We start from the raw sequence: 16,338 nt of genomic DNA on the forward strand, positions 1-16,338 counted from the left end.
GGTTATCTATATAGTATCTTGCTCCATAAGTAGGAAATTAAAGTTTTCTGCGTGGCCAGAAGCTTGTGTCTTTGGAATGGTGCTGTGCGTCCTCTTGCTGTATTCAAGGTCATTCAGTCTTACCTTCTTGAATATTGTGTAACAAAATTTACTAATAAAAAGGAAGAATTTTGAAAAAGCAGAGTTAAGCTTACACATGAAAATAAACAACAAGAAAAACTCTGCTTGAAATGCACCTGAGAGAACAGAGCACAGCAAATGTCTTGTTAATCTCTGGTTATACAGCTAAACCTACCAAAAAGAGGCAAACACTTGCAAGGCACTTTCTCCACGTTGTTATAATAGGCAGTACCACTTCCCATGATTTAGTTATTTCCAAAGGTTTAGAAAGGATCTTCCTCACAAAGTTAAATAACACAGCCTACGTGTCATATATGAACTACTGAATTAGCTAATGTCTACCTGCCCTGGTCTCATAGAGGTCCCTAGTGATAGATAAAATCAAATCTTTTCTCTGTTTCTGTCTAAAAGAAACTATGAAGTACTGAGATCAGTTGGCCTTTCAAGGTACATTGTTCACTGTATAATTTAGACTATAGGCCTAATCACATGAATAAAAATGCAACCTTAAAAGGTTTTGAAAAAGATTTTAGCTTCTTACAGAATGTAATGTTGAAGTACAGATAAGCACTCTGTGTGGAAGCCCCATTAAGACAATACACGGGTTTGATTTTGCATATATTCTTAGCTGTTCTACAGAACACTGAATTCAATTTAATCCCAAACATGAAAAGCATAACTAAATTAAGCAATGTATTATATTAACACAGATATTTCTGATACTATTTCTTAGCATTTTATGGTAGAATGAGCATTTCCCTGAATAAATGCACATAGTTAATAACGGTATTTAGAAGAAATATATTTAAAGATGTAACAATTTATTTGAAGCAGCCAGGTAAAATGAACTGCTACTCTAATAATATCATCTAAAGGCTGTAATAGTCACGTGGACTGTGTTCCCCTTTCCACTGTGGAACTTTAAGCAAAATACAGGATTGGTTCAGGAGCTGGGCAAAATCGTTTTCAAGTTGTGAAACACCCTTCTTGATCCTGCTTATTTTATCACTTTGAACAAACATTAGCTGAGAACCTGCTCAATGTCCGTAAAATAGAGAACTCCCCACAATTATGTTCCAATCCCACTGGCAGGATTCACAAATGGTATACAGTATTTCTCGAGATTATCAGTGTGTGCCTGTAAATGGGCTTCTGTTTTCGACACACAAGAAAGAAGTCTGAATTCAGAAGGTATTGCCATACTCCTAAATATGCCAAATCCAGTGAAGCTGCAGTATCAATATTTAATACAAATTAGCTGTGCAGAAACAGCTGCTAAAATGGCAGTACTCAGCGACAGAAATTTTGCGCTGCACAACTTCTGCATTTTGGCCCCTTTTACTGGAAGCAAAATGGCTATAAATAGGGATAGTGGGATGATAATATATGTTGCAAAAAATATTCACTGGTTATTTTAAATCCAGCTGGGACACCTTGGGAGATGTATGACATACATCTTTTACACTTCAACACCTCTGTTTTATTAGAAATAGTTTCACTATACAGAAGGAAAGAACAACTGTGAATACATGAACAAGAAGAAACAGAGCCACCAAAGAAATGGAAATTATAAAGGAAATAGGGAAAAAAATTGAAGGTCACAAAAGCTCTAGTTATTGCATTCCTTGTCTGTAAGTAGTGTCATGTACATAGTCAAAGGCATTTACCTCCCAACGAGGGTCTGAGCTGTGCCTACATGAAAAAAATGTCTCTACTGAATACAGTCTTTGGAGCTCAACGGGCACCCACTTCTGCCTGCTTTGCCATTGGGTCCTAGGTCCTACAGGGTCCTTTACTTCAATGTCCTTTATAACACTGTGCCACTGAAAAACTCACCTTTCTTCTCATAACCTTTCTTTGACTTCTGATTGTTTTCCTATGTCATTGCTTTGATTAATCATTTTAAATGATCAGTCACAATTCGCTAGTGCAGGCAACCAGCTCATTTAACCAACTGTTAACATACTGATTCCTCCTTTCATTTTCTACCCAGTTTACTGCCATATACAATACTTAATGAAGCTCAGCATTCCTTGATAGCTTTTCAATTTTCTTTCTACATAAGCAGCACTTCAAAGCCTTCCTTTGAACATGGAGAGGTGGCTACACCCAAAACTTTTTTTTTTTTTTTGCATACCTTAAGAGAGAACTATAAAACACATTTTCACTGCAGAAGGCTTTCTTCTTTGCTTGTGCTGCAAACACAATAGATAACATGCTTCTCTACTTCTATCATCTGTTGTATTAATTGTACTCCTTTGTCTGAAGCATTGTTTATTTCAGGCTTAATTTATCTATTTATTTAATTTATACCTGTTGTATGTTCAATTATGACTATATTCTAGATCCTTTGGTGGCTATTATTATTCTTTGTTCAGTTATACTGTGGACAGCTGGAAATGCTTGTACATGGCATAACTCTCTGAAGATTTAGTTGCTTCGTCCTTCTCATCTAAAATAAAAGTTATCCCCAAAGCAGGAAACTAGGATACAATATGACTATTGCTTATAGAAATACTTTGAAATGTCTGAACAAATCCAGAACATTTTATGGAAGAGGTCAATATGGAAGCAAATCCAGTGTCTGTTTTAAAGAAAAGTGTGATCCAGTGTTCTGTACCCACCTGTGCAGCTCAAGTGTGTGAGCACTGGAAACAATTTCTGTTTCTGAACAGCGGTTTCACAGAGAAACCTAACGGGAAAATCTCAGCTGTAGTTCTTTCTCTAGTATTTTCTACCAGCCGCCTTCAACTCCCACATGGGCTCTATTATAATCTCAAGGGATGTGACAGCCCTCATTTCCTATGGAAGCAACTTAAGGACCTTAAGAGGCTCTTGAATTCCATTCCAGCATCTGACTTTGCAACTTGGGAGCACTGGGTGTCACAACTCATGTATCCCTTCCTATGGATTTACTTATTAAATGCTAATGAAAGTAGTCTTGAAACTGAAAACTGAAAAGAGGTAAGCATCCCACAGAACTGATGTTAGAATTATCTCCACTTACCTCTGTGTTTTAGCAACAGATTAGCACAAGATTTGTCTATCTCAATGCACTTGAATTGTAAGAGGATTTCATTTTAAGATAAGATAAAAACCATCACTAGTTTTGATCTTGCAAGGGCATACTTGAATCCAATGCCTTTTCTTTTAAACTATGTAGTCAGTGAATGTAACCTAGTGATTTTCCGAACCTAGCACAAAATTCATGTATTCAGCTTAGCTTTCCCACTGAAACTTTTCACACCTATGAGCACCACCATGCACCACACTGAAAACAGCGTAAGCAAAGACAACAGGATCCCTGCACAGGAATCAAGCTATTTGTCATGCAGACCAAAAAGGATTATTTGAAATAAGGCTGAACCTGAAGAAAAGTATTAGTGTATATTATTCAGATGCTTATACAGGTATCACCTTAGTCAGTATGCTAAGGGTGCTAAGTGGTGTCCATTTCTGAGTCTCACAGACCAAAAAAGTTCGATATCCTATGAAAGCAGTGTCGTTATGAAATACCTGTGATAAGATCACAGTGCACTGTAAATTATCACTCACCAGGTTCCATAATTTCTCCTGTTTCTGCCGTAACTGAACCTATTTGTGAATATTCTTTTTCATTTCGACTTAAATTTTCTCACTCAATTCCAATATAATCATCCTTTCTCTTTTAAAAACCCTATCACTTATTTTCTAGCATAGACTCCATGAATGACAATTGAAGGATATAAAATGCTATAACAATTTTATGCTATTATTTGCCATGATTTCATTGGGCCTACATCTTCTCTATAGCTTTCTTCTTACTTACAGTCCATACTTTCTGCATACTGCTTAATACAAAATAATGGAAAATACTCCTGGATAATGCCAAATTTTCCTGATTTAAAGAAACTCTTTTACACTCTTCTCTGACCGACAAGATTGAAATCTACATATATTTCTGGGACCTGATCACCTCTGTCATTCTGGACTGACACACGCCTTTTATGACCTCTATTTTCTTTAACAGCCTAGTTTTATGCAACCATAATTAAAATCTCATCCTCTTTTCACACATCCTTTGGCAACCTACTTACAATTAGCTACCTTCTCTTCATGACTTTTTCTTTTCTAATTCTCTTTCCTTAGTACTTCCCTCATTCTGTTCTCTGTGTTCACCATTTGTTGATGTCTGCCTAATCACTTATTCTCATTAGAAATACAGTCATCATTTAGTTTTGGAACCTTGTCCAAGATTCAACCTCATCTATCAGTCCCTATCCCTCATGAAAATTGAAAGCCTTCTTAAAGGCATGAAGTTTATTATTTGATATAATGTATCATTTATCCATTAATTCGATTGAAAGTTTCATTCCTGTTTAACTAGAAGCTCTTTAAAGTCTTGCTACCAAAGCATCACAAGGTATATGATGATACTATGAAGTTGAGGTGAAATTTCTAAGGGCATTAAGGCTGAGATCTTGAATGGTTTTGCTCTTGATTTCTAAAGGCTACAGACTTCAGGTGGCCACCACAGCCTTGCTCAACAACCTCTTTTCTTGCCATGGCAGATAGATTTCTTTATTTTCCCTGCACAATGGGGACCTTCAAACAGGCAGTGTCAAACACAGAAACTAGCTAAGGCCTTGGAAGTTAAATGTAGCAGAGGACAGACCAGATTTAGTGCACAGAGGCAAATACTGTGGTACAGCTGGGCTCAGTGAGTTTTGAAACAGTTCATGAGCAAATCATGTCTCCAGTCAGAAGAGAAAATACCTTTGATCTGTGAACATGTCAAAGACAGGCTGTCAGGTGGAGCTATATTGCAGGAGGAAAAATAAAACAAAAAGTAGATTTTAGCTGTGGGAGGAAAGAAGTCTACTGCATCAGAGTTTCCACACTCTTGTCAGTTGTTCCACTACACTAATTGTCTCTTAGTGTCCTACTACTATTAAATAAACTCCTCAGAAAGAAGAATGGCACATAGGAGAGTTGGATGTTTTGGGCCTAATTCTGTTATGTTAAGTGTCTATAGTATTACTGTGCCTTCAGGGCTCCACATATATGAACAAGACAAGGCCTCATTGACCTTAAAAGGAAGGTTTTATTCCAGTTCTGTTCCCAGTGCTGCACAAAGATAGCAGAAAGATATGTCGTAAATGGTTGTGGATATGCATAGCTGCAGTACATCCACAGTGTCTGTTGTAACACTCATCTGCAAGAACAGATTATATATAATGGAACAAATGCTGAATGTTTCTAGAGAGGATGAATTTCTGTTTGTCTAGCAGCCCAATGAGTAATGATACTCGTGGAAGCTTGAGAATCTGTGAAAGAGCGTGTAGCAGTTACTGTAACACAGTGAATTAGGGCTGCTGGAGCAGTACTTGGTCTTGAAGTGGGGAAGGAAGCCTTTAAGATGACATATAAAGAGCAACCCGAAATGGCCTGGGAACTAAAGATCTCAGAAGACAGCAGATGGCATGAAAGACTGAAAGTTACTAACCGACAAATGAGGAGGAAATGTTTTCATAACAATATTTAATTGAAAGTCTGTTCAAGCCGAATCCAGAAAGCTTTCGGAGTTATTATCATGGTTTCTCTAGCATTTCTACATCAAGTAAATCTGAACACCTAAATGTTTGGATAGTAACACTTAAAACCTAGAAGCCAGCTAGTAAAGAGAGCCTCAAAATCCTTTCTTATCTGGTCCTATTTAACACCTGGGAAGAAAAGGATTCTAACACCTACAACAATAAAGCAACTGTCATAAACATAATGTGAAAAAGAAATTAGTTTTGTAGTGAAGCCTCAGGCAGGCTAGCACGACCTTGATTTTGAATGAAAACCTGAGAGTCAGTTGTACCAGCACAGGATCTGAGATGTATGATCTCCATGGACAACTCTGGGATGAAGATCAGATAATCTTTTACATGAGCAGTAACACCAACCATACAGAAGTCAAGGTGGTTTATGGGTCCAAATCAGAGAGATCCCATCATATTTATTATATTTCTTCCCCAAAAGAAAAAATGGAATAGGAAGAACCCACGAAAACCTCTCCATGTGAAGTGGTGGAGCTATGCTGGAGATAACTACTAGATGGATTCGAAGAGAAAAAAGGAATAGGAATACAGGAATGCAGCAGACAGAACAATCTGTAGCTAAAGAATAAGATCTGAAAAGAGGAATCTAACATCAATTTTTGCTTTGACTAAATAAAGCATTCCTGGATTCCCAGTAGGGTGGGACAATGACAATTGCACAATGTGTATCCTCAAATTGATATTGTGAAATCCAATGAAAACATTGAAGATGCTATTTAATAAATCAAAATAGGGCTGTTCCATACAGCTGCACAATAGCACAAATAAAACTTCTAGCTACAGACAAGAAAAATGACTGTGTGACAACTCAGTAATATTAATGGCCTGATAACCTTAAAAAATTAAGACTTCGCGCTAAAAGTGATATAAAAAATCCTGCATCAATTTGTTAAAGATAAATCATGCCAGATTCCTTCTTCAATATGATAACTGATTTTTAAGAACATATGACCAAAGTTGACTCCAACAAATTTTTGTATGTTCGTTCTATGAGAAATCACCAGTTGAAATAAAGATAGGGAATTGACTATAAGAATTGAAGACATGTAAGAAACTGACTGAAAATAAAACAATGAGTTGCTCTGAAAAGAACACTTGTCAGTGTAGTGCAGGGGTCCTCAAACTACGGCCCACGGGCCGGATACAGACCCCCAGGGTCCTCAATCCGGCCCCCTGTATTTACAGACACACACACACCCCCCGCCGGGGGTTGGGGGTGGAAACCAAGCAGCCGCAGATGACTGCCTGAAACTGCATCCGTGCACCAGCCCCCTGGTTAAAAAGTTTGGGGATCCCTGGTGTAGTGGAATTCTTCAATAAACAGTCACCATTAATGATCACAACATGGTAACATTTTCTGATGGTACAATAATTGAAAACACGATATTGTTGGTTGACTGGAATCTTACACAGGAAATTTCTTACAAGAAATTACATACTAGGAAACTAATAGAATTTATATAGAACAAGGTGCAATGACCCACAGTCAGGACATAAGTATTTCTGCCATAACCTGGGAGATCATCGGTACTAACAAGGAAGGAAAAGAATAAGGGTCTTAAACTGTTGGTCAGTTTTAGACTGAGGGTGTGCCTCCTCATGGAAAGCACAGGTATGATCCTAGGTTACATCAGATGGAACCAGCATTCCTGTGGGAGTATGTAAAATTACCGCTACTTTACAAGATGTCACTGAGAACTTATCTAGGTGGACACCTTTCTTTTCAAAAAACATAAACTCAAACTAGAATGATGCTGAGATGATTAGGATGCTAGAGAAAAGAGTACTACTAGAGAACACTATAAGAATTTGGCCAGTTTAGCTTAGCAAAATGAAAGTTAAGAGTAAATAAGATGGGTCTACATCAGAAGGATAAACACCAGAAAAAAGAATAATAAACATGGACAAAAGGCAACAAAGGCAGTGGAATAAATGGATAAAAATTGATTATAAAAAGAAATGGCTAGGAAATTAGGTCAGATTCTTGCCTACAGAAGAGTGATGGTTAAGTTCAGAATTCAAAACATACCTTTCAGATCAATTTTGGGCCAAAGATATGAGGATACAACTACTTGTCTTTGGATAGTGGCTGCCCACTTCATGTAATCTTGGGGAGCATATTGCACTTATGTTATCTAACGGTCACTGTGCCCACAAATAAGAATTTTGTCTCCACACAGACAACAGATTAAGCCCTTGAGATACAGAAAGGAAGTCTTTACATTTGAAACACACACATGACATTTCAAGAAACTTATGTTTTAAAATTCTGGCACTTACTTCAGGCTCCTCTAATTCTTAGACCCAGTTAGAACTTACCAGCAAGTCCTCTGCTTTCTCAGTATTTACACCTAAAAGATACTAATGCACCAGGAGAATTACTGGCAAAATTTATGGGATTAAGATTCAATTTCTGTTCCATTTACAGAGTACTTTGTGGACCTGCTAGCCATTCCTTGGGTGTTAACCAAGGTAATTTCTTTAGCCTGATCAATAAAGTGTCTGTCATATATTTCAAAAATATCATGTTCACATCCTGCTGGAGTTGTATTTTCACTAAAAATTCTTTACTTATTTCTTTCTCTCAGTGTCAAAGGGTTGTCAACATACCCATTTATTATTTATTAAACATTTTCAGCCTTCCTCTGTTTTTAGCTTTGTTTTTTTAATCAAATCAAACAAATTGTGTCAACACAAGAAAAAAGCATTAAACATGAGAACAGATGAAAATAATCTCTCAGTGACTGGATGCCCTCTGTACTGATTAATATGACACACACTAAAACAAACAAAAACATACAGCAATTAAAGTCAGAGAGAAAAATGTGCAGAGTGAAGAAGAGGGAAAGAAAAAGAAAAGGGAAGGAGACACATGGACTTAACCCCAGCTGTTTGTCTAAGTCTCCAACTATGAAATCCATTTAACTGATTCAAAGGGACTAAGACCCCTTAACAATTGCTGTTCATTCAGTATTATTCTTTGTCACATCCCGCAACCACCAAAAATTTAGTAACTGCCTGTTCTACGCCATATAGAGACACCATTCATTAAGGTCAACAAGGTATATTATGATTACACTGATATCACACCAGAACTTTGGAAGACAGGACATGAACAAAAACCTACACAGTACTGCTTCCCCTACACCAGGGGTCCTCAAACTACGTCCCGCGGGCCGGATACGGCCCCCCAGGGTCCTCAATCCGGCCCCCGGTATTTACAGACCCCCCCGCCGGGGGTTGGGGGGGGGGGAACCAAGCAGCCGCAGATGACTGCCTGCCACTGCATCCGCGCGCCGGCCCCCTGGTTAAAGAGTTTGAGGACCCCCGCCCTACACCTTCAACATCAGTCAGTGGTTCAACTTTTATGTCATAAGGCCCCTGAAGTGCCAAGGCATTGAAAGATTATTTCTGTTAAAACTGAATGATACATATATATATATATATATGATGGTCAAAGATTGCTCCTTTAATCTCATATGTTGCTCTTTTTCATTCTAAGTGAGCAAGAGGTTTCTTCCTAATCCTCATTACATTTGTTAACTTTGTATGTGTCTCTGTATACACATGCATGTGTACATGTGTGTATGAATAATCCATATGTGTCTATATATATGATTTTATAATATATAAAATGATTCTGATATAAATATATTGATATAATTTTATAATACTTGTCTGTGTAAACTTTGGTGTTTCAGTGGAAACTTACACTGTAGTTGGCAGTCTCTGCATACATAGTATCACTTTCCGTAACGAGAGGATTTAGGTGTTTCAATGACATAAAAATTTGGGGGCTTTATTCTGATGTAAGTGATATATCTAAACATATCGCCTTATTTCAGTACATGCTAGACTTCTTGGCAGCTCAAGATAGGTGGAATCCAGGCCTCAGTTACTAACTGAGACATATTTTTGGAGGTGTATACATATATGTGTGGCAGCCAGTCTTTTCTCAACCTTTCCCTTCAATTCTTAACTTGAAACTTTCTCCATATGGGAGGAAACCTAAACTGATGTTGATACATTAATCAGGCCTTTATCTGACAGGTTCAATGAATACTACAGATTAACTAAACATTCCGAGTTCAGAACCACAGTATAAATAATGGGACTCAAGCATATAGGCATTGCATTTGTGATAGAAAGTAGACGTTGTATAGCCTGGTTTATTTATAAATGGGGTACTTCCAGAGCTTTAGAAGCCAAATACTGTCAGACAAGCAGATAAGGGCAAAAAGGCAGTTCCCATTTTTAAGGGTATCCCTGATTTTCTGAAATTAGTGTTGAGGTAGAAATCTCCCTGAGCCCTTACTTAATCTCAATAGAAATACTGATTTCCATCTTTCTTTTCTCAGTCTGAAAGACACTCATTTAACTAATTCTCAGTTAGTGTTTGGTGTAATAATGGCATTGATTTAGCAGGCTGGTTTTGACTGGGGTAGAGATAATTTTCTTCATAGTAGCTAGTATGGGGCTATGTTTTGAATTTGCATTGGAAACAGTGTTGATAATTCAGGGACATTTCAGTTATTGTTGAGTAGTGCTTGAGTGGGGCAGCCACAAAACACCATAACTCCATCCATCTCCCCCTTCTTTCTTCTTCCCCCAGCTTTACATGCTGAGTACAGTGCCATATGGTATGGGGTATCCCTTCAGTCAGCTGGGATGTATCCCCTCCCAACCTCTTGTGCACCCCCAGCCCACCCGCTGGTGAGGTGGGGTGAGAAGCAGAAAAGGCGAAAAGGCCCTGACTGTGCCTCTTTAATGAGAAAGATTCTGAAATCTAATTATCTATTATTTGCCTTAGTGAGGGGTCAGTATATGGCAATTTAATCTGATTCTTAAAAGGGACGTTAAATCCCTTTCCTTCAAGGGTTAGGAAAAAAATTCCCAAGCAACCCAATCTTTTTTCAGTGTCCAGCAGCCATGCTACCATGCATTCCTTCAAGCACAATTACATTTATGAGTTGTCTGCCTCTTGCCAAGATTGAATAAATCTGACCTGATTTACGTGTCTAATTAGAGTAATAAGAGGCTGGGGGTTTTTTCATCTTACAAGCCAACAGCTCTGGCAAGAACCTTTGTGTCACAATACATCAAGTAAATTGAGCAGTAATTTGTGCCATTCACAGATAGATTCCAAACTTCTGTAATGAAGGTTCTTCAGCTTTCTTAATTGTTACACCTCTGTAGTAAATTCTGGTTTTGCTTGCCAAAATGTCTTTGCCTGTGGAGGACTGACACGTACGATGGCTAATACTAGCCAATGGGTTCATTGTTTGTATTAGCACTCATTCAACATTGGTTTTCAACAATATAACCCTTCCTTAATCTAATTTTAACACTTTTTGTTTCAAAAAATTCCAGGTTGAAAAGTAGAGATTCACAAAATCTGAGCCTATCTGTAGATACTTTGTAAAGTAATGCCAAATGTTTTGAATCCATGGGAACCTCCACAAATAATTCAGGCTGCACAAAGTTTGTGTTCTATGGTTGCAAAGACTGAATTAAAGACTTTCAGGTGGGGGGTGAGGGGTGGGGTGGGGTGAGAGGGTGTTGCAAAAGAAGAGTTGAAAGCTACTACCAAACAGAACTTTCTGATTTAGGCATGGTGACAGGCCAAATCCCCAGTCTTATTTGAGATTAAGAGACAAATTATCTCCTGTAGCTTGACTCTACTCCAATCCAATTGATCCTAAGGTCAAGTAAACCGGACGAAAAATTCTTGAAGGAACTTGATCCATTCCACACATTTAGTGGTGATACATCTCCGTGGCTTGCTGCCTTTAGGGCAGTTGTTCACTGGACCAATTTCTGTATTTAATAGCCTACAGACTATATCTTGCAGTTTACCGGGAAAGCACACATGTGTCTTGAAAACATGACTTTGTGTGCACGCTGTCCCAAAAAGCTGCTTCACACAGATTCTTTTTACTTTCAAAGAGACTATAAATGCCCAAATTCTCAGCTTTACCCCAACTTCTCCCATAATACTATGCGAGTATTAAAGGTTAAAGCACAATAAAAGTTTATGAAGCTAAAATTCACACAATTAATTACAAACCTGTAAACTGCATTGCAAATAGTAAATGCATTTTAGAATGCATACTTAAAATTTAACAGCAATGCTTTTTCCTTAGGTGCTCTAGAAATTCTTGTTGCAAAAGCTAAGGGTGCAAAATTCATCAAATTACTCCATCTGCTGGGTGATTCCCTCCAATCCTGGATTATTTCTCTTAGACTGTGTATTCCTGTCCCTTTTTAATGCAAATGAAACATTCAAAGCTTGATCAGTGTCCTTTCAAAGCAAATGAAATATTCAGGATTTGCCTTTGATATTCAAAGCACTTCCCTGGAATCATGACTCCCTCTTTTCTCTCTCCATTTACAGTTTAAGAAGACCTTTATATTGCAATTTTAACATATTCTTTCTTCCACAGAAGGCACAAGACAAATGTTTTAACACTTTCTTGACTTTACTAGCCTTCCTATGTTGCACATCATAAAAAGTATGAATTACACAACAATTTGGCTAAGCTTATGGTTTCTGGTGCGTTGCTGTTTTCCTATGGAGAGGATTCATGACTTGTTAGAAACACAGATGTCCTACTCTGCAACAGAGTATTCAGACTCTGTGGCTGCCTCCCACCCTTCATACATCCTAACCCTCCTGAATAGTCTTTCCTGGACCCTAAACTCAACTGTGCTACACAAGATACTGTGGCAACTCTACTTCTTCATGAGTCAGTGTCCTCCGGTATGTTGTATCCAGTCATGCTCATCCAGTATTCATTGAGGGCTGCCCCATATACCCCTTTTTCAGGATTTGTCTGCAGGTATGAAATTTTCGGTACAGCCTTCTCTCTTTCATGTTGTTCATGTCCTTTTCTGAACATCAGTATTGCCACCCATCTGCATCCCTGTTCCTCAGGTTTTGGTGTTAGGTCTCAGAAATGACATTTCATACCCAAATGTCTCCTTTGATGCTCCCATTTAGGGATAATTTTCATCCTGTAGAATCTGCAAACACTTAGCTTCATTGTCTCCTCCCTTTAGTAAGTTGCCTTCAGTCCTTGCCTCCGAGGTATCATCATCATTCTTTCTAGCACATTTATTCAAAGATGGGAGCAACCCTTCCTCCACAGTCCCTCCTAGGTGGGCTGTGTTCTGGTTGCTGGGTTTATTGCTAGGAGCTTGTCTATTAAGCATTTGGTGTAGGCTAATTCTGATTCCCCTTTATCTTTCATGATCATCCATGCACCAGCAGAAACTGAAAGCAGGACGAGTGTGTCACATCCTCTGCTACAAAACCACCTTCTCAGTCATGACACATAGTCCCAAAACACAAACAGCAACGAAATAATGCAGACAGAGTCACTCTCTTGTTAGGAACAAAACTTTCTCTGCTTGCATTCCAAGTACATTCCAGGCAAGCAAGCTCTTGGTCTCGTTTTCTACTCTCTTTTCTGGCTTCTTTGCACAATAAACCATCAGTAGCCTGCTAGAAATGTGAATGCTGGCCTACTAATAAACACGTGTTTGGAGATATACTTACCTTGTTTAACAGAAACTACCCTTCAGCACAGACTCGGAAAACACATTGTGAACTCTTTTGCATTGACACCATCTATTATACACATCATATGTCTGTATTCAACCTGATTACACTTTTGTTTTATTCATGATGTTGAGCTAGTGCATCAGTAAATAAAAATATACCTCTAAAGAATCAACTGTGAAAACTGGAAAGTACATGTTCCTATATTAAATAATCACAATCTACATATATCCTAGTTTATGTGAAGGCTTTGAGAGGATGTAGCTCTAAGATCAAGGTCTTTGTGGTCTCCGATATGTTTCCCTGGAATTCCAATTTTTGCAGGTCAGTGCCTAGTCTACTGGAAAAGTAAAATGCAATAAGCAAAAATGTTTGCAGTCTTGAATCAGGATTAGGCAAGCTAACAACCAGAATTTCCATTCTGGAAGTTCAATTGACCCTAGTGGGTGAGAATTAAGAGCAGGCCAACATGGGTGACACTGTTGTGGGTATTTACTACAGGCCACCTGGTCAGGAAGAAGTCAATGAGGCCTTCTATAGCCAACTGGAAGTAGTCTCATGATCACAGGTCCTGGCTCTCATGCGGTACTCCAATCACCCTGGTATCTTCTAGAAGGACAACACACAGTCAAGGAGGTACCTGCAGAGCACTGGATAGCTTTTCGCACACATGGTGGAGGAGCCAATAAGGCAAGATGGGCTGCTGGACCTTGTACTCACAAACAAAGAAGGACTGGTTGGGGATGTGAAGGCTGGGGGCAGCCTTGGCCACAGTGACCGTGAGATGGTGGAGTTCAGGATCATGCATCAAGGAAGCAGGGCAATAAGTAGGATTGCAACCCTGGCCTTCAGGAGAGCTAACTTTGGCCTCTTCAAGGACCTACTTGGAGGAGTCCCATGGGTTAGGGCACTAGAAAGTAGGGAGGTCCAAGACAGCTGGCTGATATTCAAGCATCACTTCCTCCAAGCTCAAGATTGGTGCATCTCTGTGAGTAAGAATAAAGCAAATGGCAAAGAAGACCTGCATGGGCGAGCAAGGAGCTTCTGGCAAAACTCAAACAGACGAAGGAGGTTTACAAAATGTGGAAGAAGGGACAGGCCACTTGGGAGGAATATAGGAACATTGTCAGAGTATGCGAGCATGTGACAAGGAAGGGTAAGGTCCCCTTGGAACTGATTTTGGCAAAGGTTGTCAAGGACAACAAGAAGAGCTTCTTAAAGTTCATCAGTAGCAGAAGGAAGGCTAGGGAAAACGTGGGCCTGCTTCTGAATGAGGTGGGTGCCCTGGTGATGAAGGACACAGAGAAGGCGGAGTTACTGAGTGCCTTCTTTGCTTCAGTCTTTACTGCTAAAGGCTCGCCCTCAGGAATTGCAGACCCTGGAGGCAAGAGAGAATGTCTGGAGAAGGGACGACTTTACCTTGGTCAAGGAGGATCAGGTTAAAGTTCATTTAGGCAAATTTGACACCACAAATCTATAGACCTCAACGGGATGTGCCCCTGATTGCTGAGGGAGCTGGCAGATGTTATTACTAAGTTACTCTCCATCATCTTAGAATCATAGAATTATTTAGGTTGGAAAAGACATTTGAGATCATCAGTTCCAACCATTAACCCAGGACTGCCAAGGCCACCACTAAACCATGTTGCTATGCACCACATCTATGGTTTTTTTAAATCCCTCCAGAGATTGGTGATTCTACTACCACCCTGGGCAGCCTGTTCCAATGCTTCAACACCCTTTCAGTGAAAAAAAAATACCCTAATATCCAATCTAAACCTCCCCTGGCACAACTTGAGGCCATTTCCTCTTGTCTTGTCACTTGTTATCTGTGAGAAGAGACCTACCCCTACCTGCTTACCACCTCCTTTCAGGTAGTTGTAGAGATCAATAAGGTCTTCCCTGAGTCTTTTCTTCTCCAGACTAAACCCCAGTTCCCTCAGCTGCTCCTCATAAGACTGTTCTAGAACCTTCCCTAGCTACATTACCCTTCTCTGGACACACTTTTTGAAAGGTCACGGAGAACATGAGAGGTGCTCGAGGACTGAAGGAAAGCCAATGTCACTTTAGCTTCCAAACAGGGCAAGAAGGAGGAGCCAGGAAACTACAGGCCAGTCAGCCTCACCTCCATCCCTGGAAAGGTGATGGAGCAGCTCATCCTGGAAGTCATTTCTAAGCATGTGAAGGAAAAGAAGGTTATCAAGAGTGGTCAGCATGGATTCAGCAATGAGAAATCATGCTTGCACCAATGTAATAGCCCTCTGTGATAGAATGACTGGCTAGATAGGTGAGGGGAGACCAGTGGGTGTCGTCTACTTTTGACTTCAGCAAGGCTTTTGACACTGTCTCCTGTAACTTCCTCATAGGTAAGCTCAGGAAGTGTGGGTTAGACATGTGGACAATGAGGTGGATTGAGAACTGGCTGAATGGCAGAGCCCAAAGGGTTGTGATCAGTGGCCCAGAGCCTGGCTGGAGGCCTGTAGCTAGTGGTGTTCCCCAGGGGTCGGTGCTGGGTCCAGTCTTGTCCAACTTATTCATCAATGACCTGGATGAGGGGATAGGGTGCACCCTCAGTGATTTTGCTGATGATACAAAACAGGAAGGAGTGGCTGATGCACCAGAAGGCTGCACTGACATTCAGCGAGACACGGACAGCCTGGAGAACTGGACAGAGATGAACTTAATGAAGTTCAACAAAGGCAAGTGTAAGGTCCTACATCTGGGGAGGAACAACTACATGCACCAGTACAGGCCAGGGGTTGGCCTGTTGGAAGGCAGCTCTGTGGAGAAAGACCTGGGAGCTGTGGTGGACAGCAAGGTGCCCATGAGCCACCAGGGTGTCCTTGGGGCCAAGAAGGCCAGTGGGATCCTGGGGTGCATTGGGAGGAGCGTGGCCACCAGGTCGAGGGAGATGATCCTCCCCCCTGTGCTCTGCCCTGGTGAGGCCACATCTAGAGTGCTGGGGCCAGTTCTGGGCTCCCCAGTTCAAGAGAGACAGGGAGCTACTGGAGGGCTATGGAGAGGATTAGGGGACTGGAGCATCTCTCTTATGAGGGAAGGCTGAGAGAGCTG

The sequence above is a fragment of the Falco rusticolus genome, chromosome 4, assembly GCF_015220075.1.
Source record: "Falco rusticolus isolate bFalRus1 chromosome 4, bFalRus1.pri, whole genome shotgun sequence".
In the NCBI taxonomy this organism is placed as follows: domain Eukaryota; kingdom Metazoa; phylum Chordata; class Aves; order Falconiformes; family Falconidae; genus Falco; species Falco rusticolus.